Genomic DNA, 15,964 nt, shown 5'->3' with positions numbered 1-15,964 from the left:
GCGTCGGAAGAAATAATCTTTAGAACCTTCCTAAGAAAGTGCTTCCGAAAAAAATTCCTTAGGAAACTTATTTAAAAAGTGCTTCCTAAGAGAATTTCCATAAGCAACTTCTTTAGCAAATGCGTCGAAAGAAACATTTCCTAAGAAACTTCTTAAGAAAAGTTTTTTCCGACGCGTTTTCAAAAAAAGTTTCTTAAGGAAATTTTCTTAGGAAGCACTTTCTTAAGAAGTTTAATAAGAAAAGTTTATTCCATCGTATTTTCATACGAAGGTTCTTAGTGAAATTTTGTTAGGTAGGACTTGCCTAAGAAGTTTCTTAAGAAAATTTTCTTCTAACTCATTTTATTTAAAACTATCTTAAGGAAATTTTCTTCTGAAGCACTTTCTTAAGAAGTTTCTTAGTAAAAGTTTCTTCTTATGCAGTTTCTTAAGGAAATTTTCTTCGGAAGCACTTTCTTAAGAAGTTTCTTAAGGAAATTTTCTTAGGAAGTACTTTCCAATGAAGTTTCTTAAGGAAATTTTCCTCGGAAGCACTTTCTTAAGAAAAGTTGCTTCTGCCACATTTTCTTAACAAGGTTCTTAAGAAAATTTCATTGGAAGCATTTTTTATGAACATTATTAAGGAATTTTTCTTAGGAATCATTTGCTAAAGAAATTTCTTAAGGAAATTTTCTTAGGAAGAACATTCATAAGAAATTCAAAAGAAAAGTTTCTTCTGAATCATTTTATTAAGAAGTCTCTTACGAAAATTTTCTTAGGAAGCAATTTCTTAAGGAAATTTTCCTAGGAAGCACTTTGTTAACAAAAGTTTCATCCGACGCAGTTTCTAAAGATGTTTCTTCAGGAAATTTTCTCAGGAAGAACTTTCTTAAGAAGTTTCGTAAGGAAATTTTCTGAGAATCACTTTCTTAAGAACTTTCTATAGAAAAGTTTCTTCCATCGCATTTTCAACAGAAGATTATTTAGGATTTTTGCTTAGGAAGTAGTTTGTTAAGAAAAGTTTCTTCGGATGCATTTTCTAAAGATGTTTCTTAAGTAATTTTTTTCACGAAGCACATTCTTAAGAAGTTCCTTATGAAAAGTTACTTCCGACGCATTATCTATAGAAGTTTCTTAAGGACATTTTCTAAGGAAGAACTTTCGAAGAAGTTTCTTCAGGAAATTTTCTTGGGAAGCACTTTCTTAGCAAGTATCTTAAGTCAAGTTTCTTCCGACGCATTTTCTAAAAGACATTTATGAAAAGTTTCTTGCGAAGAATTTCTTAAGGAAATTTTCTTAGGAAGCCTTTTTTTCAAAAGTTTCTTCAGAAAAGTTTCTTAAGGAAATTTACCTAGGCACCACTTTTTAAAGAAGTTTCTTAAGGAAATTTTCTTCGGAAGCACTTTCTTAAGATGTTTCTTAGGAAAAGTTTCTTCCAACGCATTTTCTAAAGAAGTTTCTTTTGAAAAGTTTCTTAGGAAACACTTATTTTAAGAAGTTCCTTAAGGAAATTTTATTACGAAGAACATTCTTAAGAAGTTTCTTAAGAAAAGTTTTGTCGGGGCTCTGGGACTAGGGATACCTAGGCCCGTCTGCCTGCGACCTAGCATGTGGCTCCATCGACGGCCTGTTACGGCCCAGCGCGAAGGTTTCTTGCACACTACTAGGGAAAACCCTAGCAGTAGCGCTGGTTTTTGGCCTATCAGTAGCGCGGGTAACCATTTTTAAGAAGGTGCACGACCGAGTATCTTTTCAAAAAGTTTCGGAACGTTTTGGCTGTGGCCAACTCTCAATAGCTTCAATCTTAGCTTTATCAACTTCCATTCCCTATGGAGTAACAACATAGCCAAGAAAAGATACTCGGTTGGTGCAGAAGGTGCACTTCCCAAGTTTCCAAACAAATGTGCATCACGTAGAGCAATAAAAACAGCATGTAAATGTTCCAAATGTTCCCCCAAAGATCTGCTATAAATCAGTATATCATCAAAATAGACAACCACAAATCATCCAATGAAAGCACGTAAAACTTTGTTCATTAATCTCATGAAAGTACTAGGTGCATTAGTTAACCCAAAAGGTATACTTCTTAAGAAAGTCCTTTTCTAAAGAAGTTTCTTAAGAAAAGTTTCTTCCATCGCATTTTAGAAAGATATTTCTGAAGGAAATTTTATTAGGAACTTCCAAAAAAAGTTTCTTAAGGAAATTTTATTTGGAAGCACTTTCTTAAGGAAAAGTTTCTTTGGACGCATTTTCTAAGTAGTTTTCTTAGGAAGCACTTTCTGATGAAGATTCATAAGAAAGTTTATTCCGCCGCATTTTCATAAGGAGATCCTTAAGTAAGTTTTGTTAGGAAGGACTTTCTTAAGAAGTATTTTACGAAAAGTTTCTTCTAACGCATTTTCTTGAAAAGTTTCTTAAGGAAATTTTCTTCAGAAGCACTTTCTTAAGAAGTTTATTAAGGAAATTTTGGAAGCTCTTTTTAAGAAGTTTCTAAAGGAAATTTTTCTTCAGAAGAAGCTTCTTAAGGAAATTTTCTTCAGGAGAACTTTCCTTAAGAAACTTCTTTTGAAATTGCGTCGGCCAAAACTTATGATGCCCTCGATTCAATCGTACACTAATCATACACGCAAATGTGTACGATCAAGATGATGGACTCACGGGAAGATCTCACAACACAACTCTAGACACAAATCAAAATAATACAAGGTTTATATTACAAGCCAGGGGCCTCGAGGGCTCGAATACACAAGAGTCAGCGGAAGCAACAATATCTGAGTACAGCCATAAGTTGAACAAGTTTGCCTTGAGAAGGCTGGCACAAAAGCATCTACGATCGAAAAGGCAAGGCCTCCTGCCTGGGAGCCTCTAACTACTCCAAGTCACCAATGGCCATCACGTAGTAGTAGGCACCCTCGGGGTAGTAGTAGTCATCAGTGGTGTCGTCTGGCTCCTGGGATCCGTCATCTGGTCGCAACAATCAGATATGGGGGAAAAGAGGTAGCAAAGCAACCGTGAGTACTCATCCAAAGTACTCGCAAGACTTACATCAGATCTAAACTAAGTATGCATTGGTATCAAATGAAAGGGTTGTATCTGTGGACTGAACTGCAGAATGCCACTAGGAAAGGGGAAAGCCTAATCCTATCGAAGATTAGCATCTTCAACATCTTCAGCAGTCTTGCAGCATTAGAAGAGTGTACACTAGCATAAAGTAAAGTAGTAGTAGTGTTATCAACCTCGGCCAGAGATCCTGTCTCGACTCCCTACGAGAAAGCAATCCCAAAGCCATACTATCCATTTCTTATACACAATTCATTTCTCATCACAAGTATCCAGTTCTAGTTGCATCGATCGGGATACAACTCCAACTGTCCGTTACCGTAGGACAGGCTATCGATAGATGTTTTCTTCCCTGCAGGGGTGCACCAACTTACCCACCACGCTCGATTAACTCCGGCCGGACACACTTTCCTGGGTCATGCCCGACCTCGGCCAAACAATACGCCGCAACCCGACCTAGGCTTAATAGAGAGGTCAAGCACGCCGGACTAAACCTATGCCCCCAGGGGTCTTGGGCCATCGCCCCGGGAACTCCTGCATGTTGCATGGGCGGCCGGTGAGTAGACCTAGCTACCTCCTTAAAAAGGCAGGAGCTTACTCGTCCAACCTGGCGCGCGCCGCTCAATCGCATGATGTCTATTAAGCTTCGGCTGATGCATACGACGCAGAACGCCCATCCAATGCCCACGTGATGGTTAGTGCTATCAGGCCAGAGGCCCCTCGGATCAAATATCCAAACTGTTAGTGCGTTGGTAGTGCGGTCACGAGCAGAGACTCATGAAAGATGTGACCCCATCTCCCCGTCTTGAGTACTTGCGGCAAGGGCTAAGAATGCCCGGCCACGCCTCGTAAGTATATCGCGGGCACCTTCCAGGTCAACCCGACTCCACATCACTCGCTATAAAGCTCGCGCGGGTACCCCTCAGGGCCGACCCGTCTTTAGTAACCTGGTTCAGTGTAAAGTCATAGTAACTATAGTAGCTGTGTGTGTTAACACCAAGGGGACAACCCGAGGAACCACCCCTGATGAATTCCACTTGATGTAATCATCAAGGTGAACGTAAGAGGATCCACCCTCGAGGTTTACACTTGAGGGGTTGCACGACAGAGCCGTATCGGAAGTGGTTAAGGAGGAAATCACCCTCGATGACCACGACCAGATAGCTACACTACAGAGATCTCATCAGGAGTGATGTATGAGGTTCCACCCTCGGTACTCGATGGTAACTCTACAAACTCGAGCAACAAAAGGGGAAAGTGATGTGCGGTGCCGGGGCCTAGTCTTCGATGATGAAGCAGGGGCAACAAGGACAAGGTGGGGGTCACTGATGGATCACTAACAAACCTATACTAAGAAGTTTAGGATAAGCATGTAAGGTAACAATAAGCAGGTAACAAAAACAGGCTATGCATCAGAGTAGGATCATACAGAAAGCAGTAGCAGTTCTAATGCAAGCATGAGAGGGAAAGGAATGGGCGATATCGGAATGCTCAAGGGGGGGGGTTGCTTGCCTGGAAGCTCTGCTGAAAAAGAAGAAGTGTCGTCGACGTAGTCGATCAGAGGGGCAGCATCGGTCTCGGGGTCTACCGGAGGGAAGAGAGGGAAGAAATGGTAAATACAGAGCAAACCATGCATCACAAGGCATAACATGGTAACACGCAATGCTAGGAGTGTTCTAACGTAGTGCTGCACGATACAGGTGAAGGGGGAATTCAACCGGGAAGGTATTCCCGGTTCCGGACCTGTGTTAGAGAGATGACTGGAGGCGGAAAGTTCCATGTTCAGATAGTTACAAGCATTTGACAGGAAAACGGACCATGTATTCCGGTTCGTTTTTCCGAGCAACTTTCATGTAGAAAACATTTTCATCCGAGCTACGGTTTAAATTCTATGAATTTTTAAAGATTAAAGTATTTTCTGGAATTATTTATATTAAGAGAAAAGGAAAAATGACGTTAGCATGACATGTTAATGACGTCAGCAGTCAACAAACTCGCTGACCAGGTCAAACCTGACCTGTGGGACCCACATGTCAGCCTCTGTTAGTCTAACAGTGCATTAAACTAACAAATCTAGGTTAATTAGCTACTAGACCCCACCTGTCAGTGACTCATTGGTTAACTAATTATTTTTATTTGTAAAAACATTTCAATTAACTTAATTGTGTGGTGGGGCCCGCTTGTCAGTGACACTGGGCTGCCCAGTCAGCAGTTGACTGGGTCAACCCAGTCAACTGGGCCCGTGGGGCCCACTGGCAGTGAGCCAGGGGTGGGGCCCGGCCAGCCACGTCGGCGGAGGCAAGTGCCTCGCCGCCGGTGATGCTAGGACACGGCAGAGCCGCTCGTCCCTCATCGGAAAACGTCTAAAGGCAGCCGTTTCACGCGCGCGAGGGTGCGTTCAAACGGCCGAACAATGCCGCGTCGAATGGTGGTAGAGGCACGGCCGGACTTGGCCGGAAACGGCATCGACGACGAGGTTTGCGGTGGAGCGGCTACGATCGACGCTAGAAAAGATGCTACGGCGCGCTACGGAGCAAAAGGAAAGGATGGGGAGGATCTACACTGAGCGGCGAGTCCAACGGGCGCGACCCCGTGACCAAAAGGTCACCGGAAGCACGCCGGCGGCGAGCGAAGGTGGCGACGTGTTCAGGCGCAAGCAGAGCGGCGGCTACGAGAGCTCAAGAGGCCAAGGGAGTGAGGGGAGAGGATGAGGGGCTCACCGTGTGGTGCAAGAAAGTCCCGTGGGAGGTTTAGGAGCTGCTGTGAAGTGGATCGACGCCGGCGAGCTCCGGTGATCCTAAGTGGAAGACGAGGCCGGGGCAGCGTTCGGTGGCACCCAACGTCCTGCGGCTCATCGGGGAGGTGTAATCGAGGGAGGCGGAACGGTTGGACACGATGGCACGTCGAGGAGGGGCAGGTGGCTACGCGGGCAAGCAAACGAAGGAGACGGCAGTGGCGGCCATGGCGGAGAGGGGAAGCAGCAGCACGTGGGGGAAGGGGGTCTGAGTGGGGAGGCGGAGAGTGAGCGCAAGGGGGAGTGTGTGAGTGGGGAGGGAGCCCGAGGCGTTGGGGCTACCCTTATCTCCTCGTCGACAGCGAGGTGGTCCGGCGGCGACCGCGCCCGCGGTCGCTCGAACAGGAAGGCGACCGGGGAGTGTGGGAGGGGGCCTGGGCTGGTTCGGTGGGTTAGGTGGGCCGGCCCAGGTGGGTTCGGTCCAGGGAGGGGGTTCCTCTTTCCTCTCGCTTTTCTCTTTTTTCTTTTTCTTTTTTTAAAGCTTTTCTGTTTTAGCTATTTTAGGCCACATAGGCATTTTTGCAAAAATGTTGGTTCACCACCAATATTACCAGGAGAATATTTTACACATGATGAACATTTTAGTTTTCATGTTTGAGCATTTTTGAAATTCACACACAATTTGAAATTGAATTCAACTGGAATTTGAAATGGAATATTGATTAAAGTGGCTAAGCACTGTTATAGCAAAATGATTAGCTTGATCTCTGGGATTACTGTAGCATCATTACACCGGGGTGTTACAACTCTCCTCCTCTAAAAGAAATTCTCGTCCCGAGAATTAAGAGGTAGAAGGGAACAGGTCGGGGTATTCAGCACGGAGGTTATCCTCGCGTTCCCAAGTGGCTTCATCTTTAGAATGATTTGACCATTGCACCTTGAGGAAGTTGGTAACCTTCTGGCGTGTTCGACGTTCAGCTTCTTCAAGAATGCAGATCGGATGCTCCTTGTATGTGAGATCATCTTGAACTTCAATCAATTCCGGATCACTTCACGTTCCGGATCATTGAAGCATCGATGAAGTTGCGACACGTGGAAGACATCATGGACGTGAGAGAACTGAGGTGGCAACTCCAATTGATAAGCCACCAGTCCACGACGGACGAGGATGCGGAAGGGACCAATGTAGCGCAGAGCTAGCTTGCCCTTGACTCTGAACCGATGAGTGCCTCTCAAAGGAGTGACACGCAGATAAGCTTGTTCACCAGGTTGATAAGTTGCACCCTAGTGTTTTCGGTCATAGTTACTCTTCTGGCGGGACTGGGCCGCCTTGAGATTATCCCGGACAATGCGAACCTGCTCTTTAGCTTGTTGAATAATGTCTGGACCAATGAGCATCCGTTCCCCAGTTTCTGACCAATTAAGAGGGGTTCGGCACTTACGTCCATATAGCACTTCGAAGGGTGCCATCTTCAAGCTAGCTTGATAGCTGTAGTTATAGGAGAACTCCGCATAAGGGAGAGATTCTTCCCACTTCTTACCGAAAGAAATAAAACAAGCCCGAAGCATGTCTTCAAGAATTTGATTGACTCGCTCGACTTGGCCTTGGGATTGGGGATGATAAGCAGTGCTCCGGGTAATATGAGTTCCCATTGCCTCTTAGAAACTATCCCAGAACTTTGAAGTAAATATACTGCCACGGTCTGAACTGATCTCCTTCGGAATGTCGTGGAGTGACACAATTCGGGAGATATACAAGTTTGCTAATTGACTAGCAGTGATAGTCTCCTTGACTGGCAGAAAGTGAGCAACCTTCGAGAATTGGTCGATGACGACAAAGATAGCATCGTTACCTTTCTGTGACTTGGGAAGGCCAGTGACAAAGTCCATCTGAATCTTATCCCATTTCCATTCAGGAATAGGGAGAGGTTGCAGAAGTCTAGCCGGTTTCTGATGTTCTGCTTTGACGCGATGACAAACGTCACATTCTTTGATATATCGAGCAATATATTGCTTCATCTTGGACTACTTCTAACGAATGTCTAAGTACATCTTGGTACTTCCCGGATGAATAGAGAGAGGGGTGTCATGCGCTTCTTTCATCACCTTCTCTGTCACAAACTCGAATCAGGGTACCACAATGCAATCTCTGAAGTATAAGGTTCCATCTTCACCAAGTTAAAAATCTCTAGATTTCTCTAAGGCAAGATCCTTTTTCATCCGATCAACATGAGCATCTTTGGCTTGAGCAGACTTAATTGCTTTCAAAAGAGTTGGTTCCAAGACAAGGTTATTCAGAGAACCCTGTGGAACTAGTTGAAGGTTCAGCTTGCATAGCTCTTCATAAAGGCGGGGTTGAGCCTTGTAGACCATGTGGTTATTGCAATAAGACTTATGGCTCAGGGCATCGGCCATTACATTAGCCGTACCAGGGGTATAGGATATACCATAGTTGTAGTCAGCAATAGCTTCCATCCATCGCTGCTCGCGGAGGTTCAGATCTGGCTGAGTAAACAAATACTTTAGACTCTGATGATCAGTGAAGATCTCGCAACGATTACCGAGAAGGTACTGTCGCCATAGCTTCAGTGCATAGATAACCGCAGCAAGCTCAAGGTCATGAACTGGGTAGTTCTCTTCGTGAGGGCGCACTTGACGGGAGGCATAAGCAATCACTCTGTGCTCTTGCATTAGGACATAGCCTAATCCTTGTCATGAAGCGTCGCAATAGATGACGAAGTCCTTGCAAGAATCAGGGGAGCAAGCACTGGGCAAAAGTCAGCTTGTCCTTGAGTGCCTGGAAACTTTCTTGACACTTTTCAGTCCAATCAAACTTAACGCCTTTGTGTAGCAGATTGGTCCGTGGCTTGGCAATCTTGGAGAAGTTCTCGACAAAGCGGCGACAATAGCTGGCTAGTCCGAGAAAGCTTCTGACTTGCTTGACTGTCTTTGGAGGGGTCTAGTCAAGAATAGCCTGAACATGCTCTGGGTAGACGACAATACCATCCTTGGAGATGACATGACCAAGGTAGGTGACTTTGGGTAACCATAATTCACACTTGGAATACTTAGCATAAGGTTGATGTTCTCGAAGCTTCTCTAGAACAAGACGAAGATGTTCAGCATGTTCTTCTTTATTCTTCGAATATACCTGTATATCATCCAGATAGACTACGACGAACTTGTCGAGGTAATTCATGAATATATAGTTCATCAGGCGAGATAATGTGGCCGGAGAATTGGTTAAATCAAAAGACATGACGGTGTACTCGTAAGAACCATAACGAGTGACGAAAGCGGTCTTTGGAATATCCTCTTCATAAACACGGATCTGGTGGTAACCCAACCTTAAGTCGAGTTTAGAGAATATCGATGAACCAGCCAGTTGATCATACATTGTTGGGGACCGTAGCAATAATTCAAAAAAATTCCTACGTGTCACCAAGATCAATCTAGGAGATACTAGCAATGAGAGACAGAGAGTGCATCTTCATACCCTTGAGGATTGCTAAGCAGAAGCGTTACAAGAACGCGGTTGGTGGAGTCATACACGCAGCGATTCAGATCGCGGTCGATTCTGATCTAAGTGCCGAACAACGGCGCCTCCGTGTTCAACACACGTACAGCCTAGGGACGTCTCCTGCGCCTTGATCCAGCAAGGAGAGAGGGAGAGGTTGGGGAAGACTCCGTCCAGCAGCAGCACGATGGCGTGGTGATGGTGGAAGAGCATGGCACGCCAGCAGGGCTTCACCAAGCACTGCAAGAGACGAGGAGGGAGAGGGGTAGAGCTGCCACAAGAGGGAGAGAGACGCGTGTGTTGGGCAGCCCCAAAACCCCCACTATTTAAAGGAGGAGGGGAGGAGGGTGCGCCCCCTCTAGGGTTCCCACCCCTAGGGGGCGCGGCAGCCCTAGATGGGATGCAGGGGGGTGGCCAAGAGGGGGAGAGGGGGCGCGCCCTAGGGTGGTCCTTAGGCCCATCTGCGCCTAGGGTTTTCCCCCTTTCTCCTCCTAGCAGCGCCTTGGGCCCTGGTGGGAGGCGCACCAACCCACTCAGGGGCTGGTCCCTTCCCACTCTTGGCCCATGCAAGCCTCCGGGCTTGTGGCCCCTCTCGGTGGACCCCCGGAACCCTCCGGTGGTCCCGGTACATTACCGGTGACGCCCGAAACACTTCCGATGGTCAAAACCTCACTTCCTATATATTATTCTTTACCTCCGGACCATTTTGGAACTCCTCGTGACGTCCGGGATCTCATCCGAGACTCCGAACAACATTCGGTAACCACGTACAAACTTTCCCTATAACCCTAGCGTCATCGGACCTTAAGTGTGTAGACCCTACAGGTTCGGGAATCATGCAGACATGACCAAGACAACTCTCCGGCCAATAACCAACAGCGGTATCTGGATACCCATATTGGCTCCCACATGTTCCACGATGATCTCATCGGATGAACCACGATGTCGAGGATTCAAGCAATCCCGTATACAATTCCTTTTGTCAATCGGTACGTTACTTGGCCAAGATTCGATCGTCGGTATCCCAATACCTCGTTCAATATCATTACCAGCAAGTCACTTTACTCGTTCCGTAATGCATGATCTCATGACCAACTACTTAGTCACAATGAGGTCATTATGATGATGCATTACCGAGTGGGCCCAGAGATACCTCTCCGTCATACGAAGTGACAAATCCCAGTCTCGATTCGTGCTAACCCAACAGACACTTTCAGAGATACCTATAGTGCACCTTTATGGCCACCCAGTTACGTTGTGATGTTTGGTGTACCCAAAGCATTCCTACGGTATCTGGGAGTTGCACAATCTCATGGTCTAAGGAAATGATACTTGACATTCGAAAAGCTTTAGCAAATGAACTACACGATCTTGTGCTACGCTTAAGATTGGGTCTTGTCCATCACATCATTCTCCTAATGATGTGATCCCGTTATCAATGACATCCAATGTCCATGGTTAGGAAACCATGACCATCTATTGATCAACGAGCTAGTCAACTAGAGGCTTACTAGGGACATGTTGTGGTCTATATTCACACATGTATTACGGTTTCCGATTAATACAATTATAGGATGAACAATAGACAATTATCATGAACAAGTAAATACAATAATAACCATTTTATTATTGCCTCTAGGGCATATTTCCAATAGTCTCCCACTTGGACTAGAATCAATAATCTTGTTCACATCACTATGTGCTTGTAATGAATCCAACACCCATGGGGTTTGTTCATATCTTGCTTGTGAGAGAGGTTTATTAGTCAATGGGTCTGAACCTTTCAGATCCATGTGTGCTTTGCAAATCTCTATGTAATCTTGTAGATGCAGCTACCACGCGCTACTTTGAGCTATTCCAAATAACTGCTCTACTATAAGAATCCGGTTTACTACTCAGAGTCATCCGGATTAGTGTCAAAGTTTGCATCGACGTAACCCTTTACGAAGAACTCTTTTACCACCTCCATAATCGAGAAAATTCCTTAGTCCACTAGTTACTAAGGATAAGTTCGACCGCTGTCATGTGATCCATTCCTGGATCACTCTTGTACCCCTTGACTGACTCATGGCAAGGCACACTTTAGGTGCGGTACATAGCATAGCATACTGTAGAGCCTACGTCTAAAGCATAGGGGACGACCTTCGTGCTTTCTCTCTCTTCTGCCGTGGTCAGGTCTTGAGTCTTACTCAATACTCACACCTTCTAACACAGCCAAGAACTCCTTCTTTGCTGATCTATTTTGAACTCCTTCAAAATCGTGTCACGGTATGTATTCATTTGAAAGTACTATCAAGCGGTTTTGATCTATCCTTATAGATCTTGATGCTCAATGCTCAAGTAGCTTAATCCAGGTTTTCCATTGAAAAATACTTTTAAAATAACCCTGTATGCTTTCCAGAAATTCTACATCATTTGTGATCAACAATATGTTAACAACATATACTCATCAAAAATTCTATAGTGCAACCACTCACTTCTTCAGAAATACAAGTTTCTCATAAACTTTGTATAAACCCAAAATCTTTGATCATCTCATCAAAGCGTACATTCCAACTCCGAGATGCTTACTCCAGTCCTTAGAAGGATTTCTGGAGCTTTGCATACTTGTTAGCATCTTTCAGGATTGACAAAACCTTCTGGTTGTATCACATGCAACCTTTCCTCAAGAAAATCGTTGAGGAAACAATGTTTTGACATCCTATCTGCAAGATTTCATAAATAATGCAGTAACTACTAACATAATTCCAACAGACTCTTAGCATCGCTACGAGTGAGAAAGTTTCATCGTAGTCAACTCCTTGAACTTGTCGGGAAACATCTTAACGACAAGTCAAGCTTTCTTAATGGTGACACTTACCATCATTGTCCGTCTTCCTTTTAAAATCCATCTGCACCCAACAGCCTTATGACCATCAAGTAGTTCTTTCAAAGTCTATATTTTGTTTTTATACATGGATCCTCTCTCAGATTTTATGGTCTCGAGCCATTCGTTGGAATCCGGGCCCACCATCGCTTCTCCATAGCTCGTAGGTTCATTGTTGTCTAGCAACATGACTTCCAAGACAGGATTACGTACCACTCTGAAGTAGTACATATCCTTGTCGACCTACGAGGTTTGGTAGTGACTTGATCCGAAGTTTCATGATCACTATCATAAGCTTCCACTTCAATTGGTGTAGGTGCCACAGGAACAACTTCCTGTGCCCTGCTACACACTAGTTGAAGTGACGGTTCAATAACCTCATCAAGTCTCCACCATCCTCCCACTCAATTCTTTCGAGAGAAACTTTTCCTCGAGAAAGGACCCGTTTCTAGAAACAATCACTTTTGCTTCCGGATCTGAAATAGGAGGTATACCCAACTATTTTGGGTATTCTATGAGAATGCGTTTATCCGCTTTGGGTTCGAGCTTATCAGCCTGAAACTTTTTCACATAAGCGTCGCAGCCCCAAACTTTTAAGAAACGACAGCTTAGGTTTCTCTAAACCATAGTTCATACAGTGTCATCTCAACGGAATTGCGTGGTGCCCTATTTAAAGTGAATGCGGTTGTCTCTAATGCCTAACCCATAAATGATAGTGGTAATTCAATAAGAGACATCATGGTATGCACCATATCGAATAGGGTGCAGTTATGATGTTCGCACACACCATCACACTATGGTGTTCCAGGCGGTATTAGTTGTGAAACAATTTCCACAATGTCTTAATTGTGTGCCAAACTCGTAACTTAGATATTCATCTCTATGATCATATCATGGACATTTTATCCTCTTGTCACAATGATCTTCAACTTCACTCTGAAATTACTTGAACCTTTCAATAATTCAGACTTATGTTTCATTAAGTAAATATACTCAGCATCTACTCAAATTATCTGTGAAGTAAGAACATAACGATATCCACTGCGTACCTCAGCACTCATTGGATTGCACACATCAAAATGTATTACTTCCAACAAGTTGCTTTCTTGTTCCATCTTACTGAAAACGAGGTCTTTCAGTCATCTTGCCCATGTGGTATGATTTGCATGTCTCAAGTGATTCAAAAACAAGTGAGTCCAAATGATCCATCTGTATGGAGTTTCTTCATGCATATCTACCAATAGACATGGTTCGCATGTCTCAATCTTTTCAAAAACGAGTGAGTCCAAAGATCCATCAACATGGAGCTTCTTCATGTGTTTTATACCAACATGACTCAAATGGTAGTGCCACAAGTATGTGATACTATCATTACTATCTTATATCTTTTGGCATGAACATGTGTATCTCTACGATCGAGATTCAATAAACCATTCATTTTAGGTGCAAGACCATTGAAGGTATTATTCAAATAAACAGAGTAACCATTATTCTCCTTAAATGAATAACCGTATGGCGATAAACATAATCCAATCATGTCTATGCTCAACGCAAACACCAAATAACAATTATTTCGGTGATACTGGCATCCTGCTCCTCTTACCATGTGTTGATCACCAGATAAATCACTTACCCTGTGCCTCGTCAAGCCGCTTGTTGACAAGCACGATGTCGGCATCTGCCGCATCAAGTTGCTGCTTTAGCTCGGCAAACCCATCAGTCCGGCTGGCCACCGGAGCTTCAGCCACCTGCACATAAAGACGGTCGGTTATTACCTGGGACTATGATCCTCTGTTTGCCACCATTTTCGATAGAAACCAGAGTCTCAGGGGCTACTATCTGCATAGGGCACACCTAACGTGTGCGATACTATAAAAAATATACACTATTTCGCATACCTCAAAGCCTTTCAGCAGACTCATAAAAGCTTCATGCAATCTGCTTTCTGCGGATGAAATCATTTCTATTACCGTACCCATTAGCGTACGATGCGCTTCTGAGATGGACGCTTGCTCCAGAAGATCCTTCAATGCATCCGACCGCATACTGTATGGTTCCGGACTCTTTCTGTTGCTCTCTTTAGGAGCCGAATACTGAGGACTCCGGGTGGCCAAGGGATTACCCTCTGGCCTTGAAGGATCAGGAGAAACCCTCCGCGACGACATGTCAGGGTCGCCCGCCTCATGAGGCGGGGTGGCAGGGGGAGGTGTTTCGCTCTCCATCATCTCCGGAAGAAGATCCCCCGAAGACGAACTCTGTCAAGAAGGGCTACGATCCGAACTACAAGATATAAAGCTTTGGTTATTGTCTTCAGAAGTAAGGTAGGATATTTTCACTACTAAGTACTTTTTGATTACTTACAGCTCGGTAGAGGGCTGATTCCCTTGCGGACATTGTGCGGCAAGAGTACCTCCCAAGGCAGGACCCTCTGGCGAAGATTTCTTCCCCCGTTTGGAAACCTTTGTTCCCGGATCTTCAGAGGTGGCCCTCTTCCTTCCTCGGGGAGAGGGAATGTCAGATTCTTCTCCTTGGTTATCCTCCTTCGCGGAGGCGCTCATTCCCCCGGTTGGGACGAGTAGCGAGTGAGGCTCGCTTTCGGCCTCGTTATTTCCCCCTTTATCTTCCTTCGAGGGCACTTAATAAGGCGCCGGCTCCAGCATTCTGTCTAGTACTGGATTGGCCAAGCCCTCGGGAAGGGGGGCCGAACACCTGATCATCTTTGCCTTTGTTATCCAGTCCTGGTCAAAGGGCGACTTTTCAGAATGATGTTATGATTAATAAGAGAAACAGTGTGTTCGGCCATGGGATTACTTACTTGGGTATCCGGGAAATTACAGCTCAGACCCGCATCCTCGGTGGTGTCCGGACACTTTATTCATGGTCCGAAGAACAACTTGTACATCTCCTCGAGCGTCATGCCGAGCAAGTGCTGAATGATTAGCGGTCCCTCCGGGTTGAACTCCCACATACGGAGAGGTCTACGTTTGCAAGGCGGTACCTGGCGAACTAGCATGACCTGCATCACCGTGACTAGGTTGACGTCTCTCTCGAGGAGATCTCGGATGCGACTCTGCAATATCAGCATATCATTTGCTGGCCCCCAGTTCAGTCCCTTGGTGACCCATGACGTCAGTTGTAGTGGGGGGCCCGCGCGAAAGGCAGGGGCGTCTACCCACTTGGTGCTTCTGGGAGCGGTGGTATAGAACCACTCCCGCCGCCATAAACTAGACACCTCTGGAAAGGAACCCTCTGGCCATGGAACATCAGTGTTCCTTCTTATTATAGTGCCTCCGCACTCTGCGTGTCGCACCTCGATCATCTTCGGCTGTACATTGAAGGTCTTGAGCCACAGGCCGAAGTGTGGGGTAATGCGGAGGAATGCCTCACATACGATGATGAACGACGAGATGTGAAGGAGGGAATCCAGGGCCAGATCATGGAAATCTAGCACATAATAGAACATGAGCCCCCTAACAAAGGGGGCCAGAGCGAGGCCTAGCCCTCGGAGGAAGTGAGAGACGAACACAACACTCTCGTTGGATTCGGGAGTGGGGATGACCTGCCCTTGGGCGGGAAGCCTGTGCGAGATTTCGGCGGTCAGATACCTGGCCTCTCTCAGCTTCTGGATGTCCTCCTCTGTGACAGAGGAAGGCATCCACCGACATTGGAGGTTGGATCCGGACATGATTGAATGTCCGAAGCGCCTGACCTGAGCCTTGGGTGTTGGAACTCGAGGCGGGGGAAGGATTCGATTGAGCACGAGAGGAAGAAAGGACAGGCCTTGGCCTCTTTATAAAGAGGGTGAATA

Source organism: Triticum urartu, chromosome 3, assembly GCF_003073215.2.
Source record: "Triticum urartu cultivar G1812 chromosome 3, Tu2.1, whole genome shotgun sequence".
In the NCBI taxonomy this organism is placed as follows: Eukaryota; Viridiplantae; Streptophyta; class Magnoliopsida; order Poales; family Poaceae; genus Triticum; species Triticum urartu.
This window is presented reverse-complemented; position numbering follows the sequence as displayed.